Source organism: Lactuca virosa, chromosome 5, assembly GCF_052849685.1.
Source record: "Lactuca virosa cultivar CGN04683 chromosome 5, Lactuca_virosa_CGN04683_v6, whole genome shotgun sequence".
Lineage (NCBI taxonomy): Eukaryota > Viridiplantae > Streptophyta > Magnoliopsida > Asterales > Asteraceae > Lactuca > Lactuca virosa.
The window spans coordinates 84,883,680-84,895,414 of NC_136430.1; positions in this window are offsets into that span (position 1 = coordinate 84,883,680).

Genomic DNA, 11,735 nt, shown 5'->3' on the forward strand with positions numbered 1-11,735 from the left:
TTCGTTTCAAGATTATAAGATATTATCGTCTCAGTATTACTCGTGATGAATTCCATGAAGTGATACTCTGAGCGAGGGTTTATCCAATACTCAAATCTCAATTTCTGAGTACTCATGAACATTGCAGCAATTCTATTGCCATGTCTATCCTTAGACAATCTGCAATCCAATTCACGACAGTCTTAATTCACTACTTACTTCCAAAAGTATGAGCGACTATGGAGTTTGAATAATCATATTATTCGGGAAGTAAAAACATGCAAAATATGAAACACAATAATAAACAAATGACAAAAGGCAGTAAACAAACTCATAAATAATACTTTATTATTTAATCATCAAAAGTCAATTACATTTACTTTGTAACAAGTTTCTGAACTAGACTAATCTAACTACTAAAACTAATATCATCTTTCAGTCCTATGCTCCGAGCATGCTGAATATGCTTAGCCCTACTCAGACCCTTTGTGAGGGGGTCTGCTGGGTTATCTTCAGATGACACCCTCTTTACTACAAGATGGCCTTCTTCTACTCTATGCCTGATGAAATGGTACTTTCTGTCGATATGCCTGGTTTTACCATGATCTCTGGGTTACTTAGTTAAGGCAACCGCTCCCTCATTATCGCAGAACAGTTCCATAGGCTCCTGGATGGTTGGAACAACTCCGAGATCTCCGATGAAGTTCCTCAACCAAGCTGCTTCTTTCGACGCTTCACTCGCTGCTATGTACTCTGATTCACAGGTAGAATCAGCCACCGTATCTTACTTGGAACTTTTCCAAGTAACCGCTCCTCCATTCAGTAAAAATACCCAGCTTGATTGAGAACGGAAGTTATCTCTATCCGTTTGAAAGCTGGCATCACTGTAACCATCTACTCTCAAAGTATCATTACCACCAAGCACAAGGACCCAGTCCTTTGTCATTCGCAAATACTTGAGTATATTCTTAACCGCTATCCAATGAGCTCTACCCGGGTTTCCCTGATAGCGACTGACCATGCTCAAAGCAAATGCCACATCAGGGCGAGTACATGTCATAGCGTACATGATCGATCCGACAGCAGAAGCATAAGATACACGACTCATGTCAGTTATTTCCTCATCTGTACTCGGGCATTGAGTCTTACTCAATTTGGTATTGCTCTGGATAGGCAGCTCTCCCTTCTTGGAATTTTCCATACTAAACCTCTTTAGTACCTTATCCAAGTATGTGCTCTGACTAAGTCCAATTAGTCTCTTCTTTCTATCTCTCAATATTCTAATCCCAAGAATATAGGCAGCTTCTCCAAGGTCTTTCATGGCAAAACACTTTCCAAGCCAAGACTTAACATCTTTCAAGGTTGGAACGTCGTTACCAATGAGTAATATGTCATCGACATATAACACCAGAAAAGTTACTATGCTCCCACTAGCCTTAATATACACACAAAACTCATCTTCACTTCTAGAGAAACCAAACTCTTTGACTTTCTCATGGAAGCAAAGATTCCAGCTGCGAGATGCTTGTTTCAATCCATAAATGGATTTCTCAAGCTTGCACACTCTATTGGGAAACTTTGCATCAACAAAACCCTATGGCTGATTCATGTAAACATCCTCAGCCAACTTCCCGTTAAGGAAAGCAGTCTTGACATCCATCTGCCAGATTTCATAGTCATGAAAGTCAGCTATGGCGAGCATTATCCTAATAGATTTAATCTTAGCTACTGGCGAGAAGGTCTCATCATAGTCAACCCCTCGGGTTTGAGTGAAACCTTTTGCAACCAGTCGAGCTTTGAATGTGTGCACATTTCCATCCATGTTTGTCTTCTTCTTGAAGATCCATTTGTACCCAACTGTCTTACGACCTGGTGCACTATCAACCAAATTCCAAACTTGGTTTTCATACATGACCTTAATCTCGTTGTCCATTGCCTCTTTCCACTTGGAAGCCTATGGGCCTGCCATTACTTCCTTGTAAGTAACTAGTTCATCTAAATTTACCAGTGTCCTATCACTGATGAATGCGTCACCATCTGAAGTAATATGAAAACCATACAACTCAGGTGGCACACTCACCCTAGTGGATCTTCGAAGAGGTAATGAGTTATCAACTGGTTCAACAGGAACTGTTTCCTCTGGTTGAGTGCTAGTGCCATCTAAGGTTCCTTCATTGGCCAACTCTTGAATTTCTTCAAGGTCTATGGTGCTCCCACTGTCCTCTTTGAATATGAGCTCTCTTTCTAGAAAGACTCCTCTTCGTGCTACAAAGACCACATTTTCACTAGGTCTGTAGAACAAATATCCAAAAGACTACTTTGGGTAACCAATGAAAACACATTTCTCACTTCTAGCTGCTAGCTTGTCGTGAGTCTCTCTTCTTACGAAAGCTTCACAACCCCAGACTTTAATATGCGCTAACAAGGGAACTTTACCCGTCCACATTTCGTGAGGTGTTTTGGCAACCTTCTTTGTAGGGACAAGATTGAGGATGTGGGCGGATATCTCTAAGGCATACCCCCATAAGTGAATAGGAAGCGAATCACGACTCATCATAGAACGAACCATGTCTAACAGGGTTCGATTACGCCTATCAGCTACACCATCTAACTATGGTGTCCTAGGAGGAGTTAATTGTAAGACTATCCCACATTCTTTTAGATAGTCGTTGAACTCGATACTAAGATACTACCCGCCTCTATCGGATCTAAGTACCTTTATCTTCCTGCCCAATTGATTTTCGACCTCATGTTTAAATTCTTTGAACTTTTCAAAGGTTTGTGACTTATGTTTGATTAAGTAGATATAACCATATCTGCTATAATCATCAGTGAAAGTCACATAGAATCGATTAGCATCCCTTGTAGTTGATCTGAAGGGCCCACATACATTTGTATGTATGAGGTCCAACAGACCTTCACCTCTTTCACAAGACCCTGTGAATGGTGATTTCGTCATCTTTCCCAAAAGAAAAGATTCACACATATCATCTGATTTTAGGTCAAATGATTCCAACACTCCATCCTTTTGGAGTTGGGATATGCGTTTCTTGTTAATGTGTCCAAGACGACAATGTCACAAGCATGCCTTGTCTACACTATTACACAAGTTAATGTTAAATACACTATTTCCTAAGCTATCAACACAAGTCACTGTTTCATACACACCATCACAAGGTAAAGCTTCAAACACAAAAACACCATTCTTATAAACAAAAATTGAACCATTCAAATCATTAAAAGACTACTTAAAACCTTGTTTGAACAATGCATGAAATGAAATAATGTTTCTCGTCATCTCAGACGAATAGCAACAATTCAATAAGTCTAATCTAACATCATTATTAAGAAAAAGTTGATAAACTCCGATCTTGGTTACTGGTGAAGACTTTCTGTTTCCCATGATCAAGTTTATCCTCCCTCGCTCCACCTCGTCACTTTCTTTTAGCCCCTGCAAATCAGAACAGATGTGAAAACCACATCATGTATCAAGGACCCATGAACGAGAAGATAATGAGTTATTAGAAGAAATAGTGTAAATACCTGCTGAAGATGGCTTCACTTTGCCATCTTTGATATCCTGCAGATATTTTGGGCAGCTTCTCTTCTAATGCCCTTTGTCATTGCAATAAAAGCAATCAGCATCCTTTGGATCAGAAACATGGGGAATGGTAGCATTGGGCTTAGCCTTTGGGCCATTTGTAGATGACCCAGCTTGAGCCTTGCTCTTCCAGTTTTGCTTAGGAGGACCTTTCCTCTTTTTCCCCTTTCCTTGTCCAATAGCCAAGACAGGCGCACTTGCAGGAGTGGAGGCTATACTTTTACCCTTCATCCCTGCTTCAGCTGTCTGCAACAAGTTGTGCAATTGGGCCAGTGTCTGCTCAGTCTTGTTCAAATGGCAAGTTAGGATAAACTGACCATAACAATCAGGTAATGAGTTCAAGACCATGTCAATGGCCAATTCCTCATCAAAGTGAATGTTGAGCTTAACCAAACGCTCTATGTAACGTTGCATTCTTTGCACATGAGATACAACCGACTCCCCTTCTTTCATCTTGCAAGCCATGAGTGACTTGATTACTTCAAACTTTTCTTGACGAGCTCCCTTATGGTACTTTTCCATAAGGTCCTTGTTCATCTCAAAGGGCCAGTAGTCCTCATAGTACCTTTGCAGTTCTGGGGACATGGTTGCGACCATGATGCATGCCACTTTGGTAGCATCATCATAGTGTTTCTTGTAGGCAACATATTCTTCAGGAGTAGCTTTAGACTCATCAAGCTCTTTGAGCTCCTTTTCAAGGACATATTTTTTGTCCTCAAATCGAAGCGCCATCTTGATGTTACGCATCCAATTGTTATAGTTAGAGCCATCCATAATGACTTTGGAGCAAATGTTGAGCAAAGAGAAGTTGTGGTTGGAGGATGATGAAGCAGAAGTGTTTGGAGGAGTAGCCATCAGAAAAGAAAGAACGTTTTAGTTAGATTTCAAGATACCTCAATATAATAACCCAAAGATATAATATCAAGGTTAGGATCCAACTATGAAGCTTCACAACTTAGAAATGGGATGCCGAGATCCAAGTGTAAATTTCATAAAGGTAGGTGAATGACGATTCACCAATTCCACCATTAGACGAAATAAACGAAGTGAAATTCCTAATTCCTTTTGAGACACATTGAAACTATTCAATGGAATGTTTTAATCTCGGATTATGCTCTTCTATTTGTGACTGGGATACCGAGGATCACAAACAAGATGTGAATAACCATGCAAATGTGCTTGGTAACCTCATTGTCTTTATCATTAACTATTGATGTGTCGGTAAACCACATACGCTCCACCAAAATGATAATTATGAGATACCCATTACTACTCTTTATTAGTGCCTATTAGTGTGCTGGTAATCCACACACGCTCCACTAACGACCAATAAAGCATAATGTGAAATTTCATGGATTAGCATACTTTTCACATTTTTCCTAAAGTAACTAGAGTTGGGATTTTGTAAAATAATGTTCTAGTACTTTATTTAATAACATTATACTTTTAATGATATGTAGTTGTCCTATCCAATCCGTTGTGCTAACGACCCTCCACTAGTCAAGGAAGCGGTGGGTGAGAGTGGACACCCATTCAATTACCATTTTATAGGCTGTTTCCTTATACCCCCCTTATAGACTAGCTTCGTGAATGAGGCATACTAGCGATTTGACTAACCATATTCTTATACATATATAATATTTAACTTTTAATTATAATATATATAAGGTGTGTTTTAAACTTTTTAAAACTTTGAGGTTTATGTATAAATTTCGAAAATTAAGCCATTAATTTTAAATTTAAAATAAACCAAATAACTAGATTTAATATTTATCTATTAATTAACTTTTAATTAATTTATTAAATCTTGTAACGATTATCTAATTAAACTAAACAATTAATTTAATCCTAATCCATATCCCTTCTAGATTTCGAAAATATGGGGATAGAATAATTTCCTTATTTTTCTCAATTATCCAATAAGGCAACAATTATCCCAAAACAAGAAACCCTAAATTACCATGTAAAATTCGAAAATCAAGGGAGGAGGCTAGGGTTTCCAAAACCCTAACCCTAATTTCGATTAGGGTTCATGGAGGCTAGGGTTTTCCGAAAACCCTATGAACCAAAACCCTAAAGATCGAAAATCTTGGCCTTTAGGGTTTAATGGCTATAAACCCTAATTTTCATATCAACTATTATAGCAATTCAATTTAAAACAAATAATGGCTCTGATACCACTGATGGGTTTTAGGTGAAACAAATAAACTAGAAAACAATTCCTAAGTTCACATGCAACCTACTTTGGATCTATGTTTTAACTATTGAACATATAACTTTGAATTGCAAAACAAGAACCCTAGAGGAGAGAGGCTATTTTCGAAATTAACAAACTAGGGTTTTAGAAAATAGCAAACAATTGTTGATCCTCTTGAACTTGATCTTCTTGGAAGCCTAGCACCACAAATGTAATGCCTCTAATGGAGTCACAACCGAAAGCTAGCAAGAAGGAAACTTGAAGGAGAGAAAGTAGAGTATGCAAAAATCGGCCCTAGGGTTTCACAAGGGAAGGAGTGGCCGAATTTTAGGAGTTGGGAGGCTCCTTATATAGCTGATGGATCTAGGGTTTAGGGAAAACCCTAATACTCCTTTGCTTGGGGCCTAAGCTAATCCAAAGGCCTTATCCAAGCCCCTTGGATGAAATCCTTAGGGTTTCCCCTATAGATTTCGTCCACCTCCTTCCAAGGAGGTTCTGGAGCCTTCCACTCAACTATTTGATAATTGCAAACTAGTCCTTGCACTTTATAACTAATACAATTAACCACAAAATTAATTCTAATTAATTTCTGGCTAACTATTAATTAAACCTTATGATTTCTAATTAATATATTAATCTTTTAACATATTAATAAATCATTTATATTAATTTATTAATCTTATAATAAATTAATCTTATAATAAATTAATATCTCTCATTTCATAAATTAATATGACTGTGCTGCTATCAATTCAAGTACATACCAATTATAGTTATGGGCTTAGACACCTAATCCAACACTTTCATGGTACAAACATCTCGCTCAAAACAACCTGCTAGGGTCCTGGATTCAATTCAAACGAGAACTAGAACTCTGTTTTGGTCCATCTTCATACGAAAACCACGAAGTTGCACTTGTCAAATTATAACAAACCTCCACCGCTTCAGCCTACCAGACCGAATTTGAATGCATCAGCAGTCGGGTCAATGGCCTCTCTCAACATAGTCTAAAGAACTGCTTCGTCTCCGGGCTTCGCCAAGATATACATAACAAACTCACCATCCTCCGGCGCATTTCCCTTCACCAGGCTTGCTCACTGGCGAAACTAATTGAAGATAAACTTGGGCCAACACCCAAGGCACGATCCACCAACAACTTCAAATGCAGTTGGTCAACAGGATCCACAAGTATAACAGCTAAACCTAATGTATCGCCTATCTTCCCTCCGTCTTCCCCAACCAATCCCACATCCATGAAAACAAATCACACACTACCATTCACTCGCTTATCGGCTGATGCGCTACAAGAAAGACGAAAAGTAGGACTCTGCTTCAAATGCCCATAAAATTACGTTCCCGGCCATAAGTTCTCACCACCATAATTCCTTCTGATTGTGGACAACGACGACCAAGATACCATGACCGAAGAAACAACCTTCACCAACACAGAAGAGCAGCAACCACCGAAATTCCTGTCACTATCAAATGCAACATTTTTTGGGATCTCGTCACCTCAAACACTCCGTATCACAAGACACATCGCCAACAAACCAATGAAAGTCCTGATTGACTGTGGGAGTATGCATAAGATCATCCAACCAAGGGTTGCTTCACTCCTGAACCTTGAACCCAATCTGTCCAACCATTTTCAGTAATGGTAGGGAACGTCGAGTACATCCAATGCCAAGGATTTTGTCCCAACATTCACCTTCAACTATCCCATTCTCGATTCCAGGTACCGATTTTCGTTCTTCCAGTAGAAGGAGCAGATGTGATATTGGGTATTACATGGTTGAGTACATCGGGTCGTCTATCAACAGACTTCTTAATTCCAGAGATTACATTCATGCATGAGGGAAAATCATGCACATTCATAGGAGAATCTTGGAGTCAACACGTATCACCTAGTACCTTATCTAGCTTATTGTGCCAGGGCACCATTGCTTTGTTGGGTTAGTGTCTAAGTCCATAACTATAATTGGTATGTACTTGACCCGAGAGTGGCATGGTCCATTTGGGTTGCATATCACCAGGGAAATTTAATAGGATGGACTTTTGAGAAGAGGTTATTTATGATTTATTAATATATTATAAGTTCTAATATATTAATATGAAATCATAATATTTAATTAGTATTGATCAAGAATTAATTTGGAATTAATTTAGTGATCAAAAGAGACTAATTAAATATATGAGGATTGATTGTGTAAATCATTCATTCTTATAAAGTGGGCTTATGATCCATAGTTCTTTATGTTGGGCTAAACCCATGTGGTCACCCATAGATACTCCATGGAGGTTTTAACACATGGAGCATGAGGGATATGGAAATTCATTAGGGTTTACATGGTGTAACCCTAGTTTTCCACACTATATAAGAAGCCCCTTGGTTGGTGAAATGGACTAGTGATCTTTGGAAGAGTCATAGAGCCAATTTCTAGAGCAAGCCATTCTCTCTCAAGTTATCCTTTGTCCTAGGTATGTTGTGATTCCATTTTAGGCATTCACATTATTGGTGCTAAGTTCTTAAAGTCCAAATACATCAAGGATAGCAAGCTACAACAAAAGGTATGTCATGTAACTAGAATTTTGTAGTAAAGATACACCATTGTATGCTAGTTAGGATGATGCTTTGGAATATTGAAAGTTTGCATGTATATTAGAGAAAACATAGATCCAAAGCTTTTAGGGTTGCATGTACACCTTAGGAGTGTTAAAATGCTCAAAACCCTTCAGTGGTATCAGAGCCTAGGGTTGTTTTCTTATATACTCGATGCTACTTGTTTTCAAAGCTTGAAAAATCGTTTTTCTGCTGTCTGTACAGTGAACTCGATGATTCCACTGACGGACTTGTCGATTCGACCCTATAAACTGACCAACTCGCCGAGTTTGTTCATGCACTCGACGAGTTGGTGCCCCTGTGTGCAGATTTTCGAGTTTTAAGGCAGAAATTGGACTAGGATCATTATCCTTAACTGTTTTTGAACTTATAAACCTGTTTTTGATGTGGTAATGATCATGCTTATCCAATTTATAAGATAATTATCAAAGTTTCATGTTTTGTATTAGTTTATATGGTTAGGCTAATTACATGAAATTTGTTTGATATGAATTGTCTTGTTCTTATGAGTTTAATTTAGATCATTGACAAATTGTTTGTTTTTGTAAGTTACATTAGTTGATCTAAACGTTTTGATGAATTCCATAACTTGTCCTCAAGTTATGGAAAATGAAAAGATTTTCCTTTAAAGAGATCATTAAAATCATAGGTTATGAACTTGAAGAGTCTTTTTCCCATAAATGGTTTTATGAACTCCATAACTTGTCCTCAAGTTATGGATTTTCAAGAGTATTTTCATTAAAACCTATATTAAACTCATAAATTATGGATTCCAAAATTTTTTGAATAGTTCAAAACTTTCCCTCAAGTTTTGGAATTTGTAAATGTAAAAGTCTAACTTCTGAAACATTTAATTCCAAACCCTAGAATTTTAAAGTTTAAAATTCTACCCTTATACTATTATAATATTATAGGTTTAATATTTATATATATGTATAAGAACAAAGTCATTCTTACTATTAATAGGCCTCATTCACGAAGCCGGTCTATAAGGGGGTATAAGGTTACAACCTATAAAATGGCAGTTTAATGAGTGTCCACTCTCACCCACCGCTTCATTGACTGGTGGAGGGTCGTTAGCCGAACGGGTAGGATAGGACTCTAATTCTCCCTTCATTAAAGTATAATGATAAATATGAAGTAACTACACACTTATAAATTCCCAAATCTTAGTTACTTAGGAAAATGTGAATATGGTGCTAACCCATGAAATTGCACTTTGCACCTTGTTAAGTTGTTAGTGGAGCGTGTGTGGTTAACCGACATACTAATCTGGACCGAAAGTGCGTGGAAAAGGGTAGCTTGATGTTAATCATAGATCAATGGAGTGTGTGTGATTAACCGACACATTGATTAGTTGGTTGTAACATTGGGTGTACCAAGCTAATTTGCATGGTTATTCACACCTTGTTGTGATCCTCGGCATCCTAATCACAAACTTGAAGGGCACAATCGAGATTTAAACATTCCATTGAATGTTTCAATGAATCTCAAAGGATCTAGGAATTTCAATTCACTTAAAACCTAAAGTTCATTTTCGTTTTTCGTGGTGGAAACTGGTAAATCGTCATTTACCTACCTTCAAATATTTTGCAATTGGATTACGGCATCCCTCTTCCAAATTGTAAAGTATTGTGTTGGGTCCTAGCCTTAATATTTCATTTGGGTGTTATATTAAGGATTTAAATCAACTAACTTGAATTTCTCCCATTGTATATGTCTAGTTCAGAAAATGACGGTCTTGCCAAATTTTTTGGAATAAGCTTTCGTCTTGAAGATGATGTCCCGCGGTTGGATCGTGGAAGTCATACTTCACTTCCTTCACCTCCTCCATTAATTCTCCCTAACCCACAAGTTCAAACACTTTAAAAATTCAAGGTCATTCAAGCCCTACTTGCAATGAAACATCAATATGGAAGGCCTGTGTGTACTCACGTCTTGGAGATGAAGTCACATATTGACAGGCTGAGAGTATTGGCTGTCGTTGTCCCGAGGAATATGGTGGTTGACTGGGTTCTTCAATCACTTCCTGAGTCATATAGTGAGTTCATATAGGACTAGTATGTGACAGACCATGACATGAACCTTATTGATCTTACCTATTTGCTTCTTTCTGCTGAATCAGCAATGATTTGGCGCACTGGTAAATCAAATTTGATTGGAAGATCGACTCCCCAAACTTTCATGGACATTGACAATGGAAACATTGGAAGTCCAGAAAAGATTTATCTTTCTAAGGGAAAAGAGAAAGGCTAAGTCTGAGATAGTCCTGTGTACCATTCCCAAAGAGTCCATATGTTTCTATTCCTAAGAGAAGGGGTATTAGTTGCAAAACTGCCCTGACTACCTAAAAGATCGGAGAAAAGGTAGAGTCGAAAAGTTTGACTCTGCTTCAGGTAAGTCTACTGTCTAACTCTATTAAGTTCCTAATTGTTGATTCTTAATACATGATGTGACAAGGTTGCATTTTGATGTTTTGTAGGATCATGCAAAGGGAAGGAAGCTTAAAGGAAGAGTATGTTGAATCTGATCGCGAAGATGGATTTCAATCGTATGGTTCGAAGATCGAATTTTTGAGCTGCTGCTTAGGAGTTATGATAGATTGCTAGGAAATATGTAATAACATAGTTTTCATTTGTAATTGTATTGTAAGGAAAAGTTTTTTCTGCATTTTATAAATAAATAAAATTTTGTTTTTATTTTTTTTATATCTCCTTGCAATGGCACTTGTGAAAAATTGATGTTTATATGTTTCTATGTTAGCAATGTGAATTTGATTCTTTCGTTTGTGTTAGTGTCGAGTATTTTCTAAATAAGGAAAGATTCTCATCACCCAAGTTTCAATTGGATAGAAACTTGGAATCATGGAAGTTGTATTGTATGATGAATGAGAATTTTCATCTTTGGTAAATTAAGACTGATTCCTTATTCACATGTATATGTGAGTCAAGTGAAGGACTAGGGGATCGGGTACACTGGGTGAGCGATGGTCAAGATCCACCACAAAGATCAATAAGACTATTAGTCATAATTTGATAAAGTTTAGTAAACATGGTTATGCTTATAAGTTTAAGTATAATTCTGAAACATTGGAAAAGGTTCAATGTATGGCAGAACGAATGAGAAGAATCAAATTAGGCAGAAAGATAAAAGTTTCTCCAATCTGAAAATATGGGAGAGTACTTTAGTATCGTCTTTTATGATCATCTTAATGTTTATGGAAAAACCATATCACAATTGATCCTCTAAAGACATCTTAGTGCATTTGTATGGCTAAGAAGAGGAATCGTGAATTGTTGAAATAGTTTAAACCAAGAAGATGAGTCATACTTCGTTCC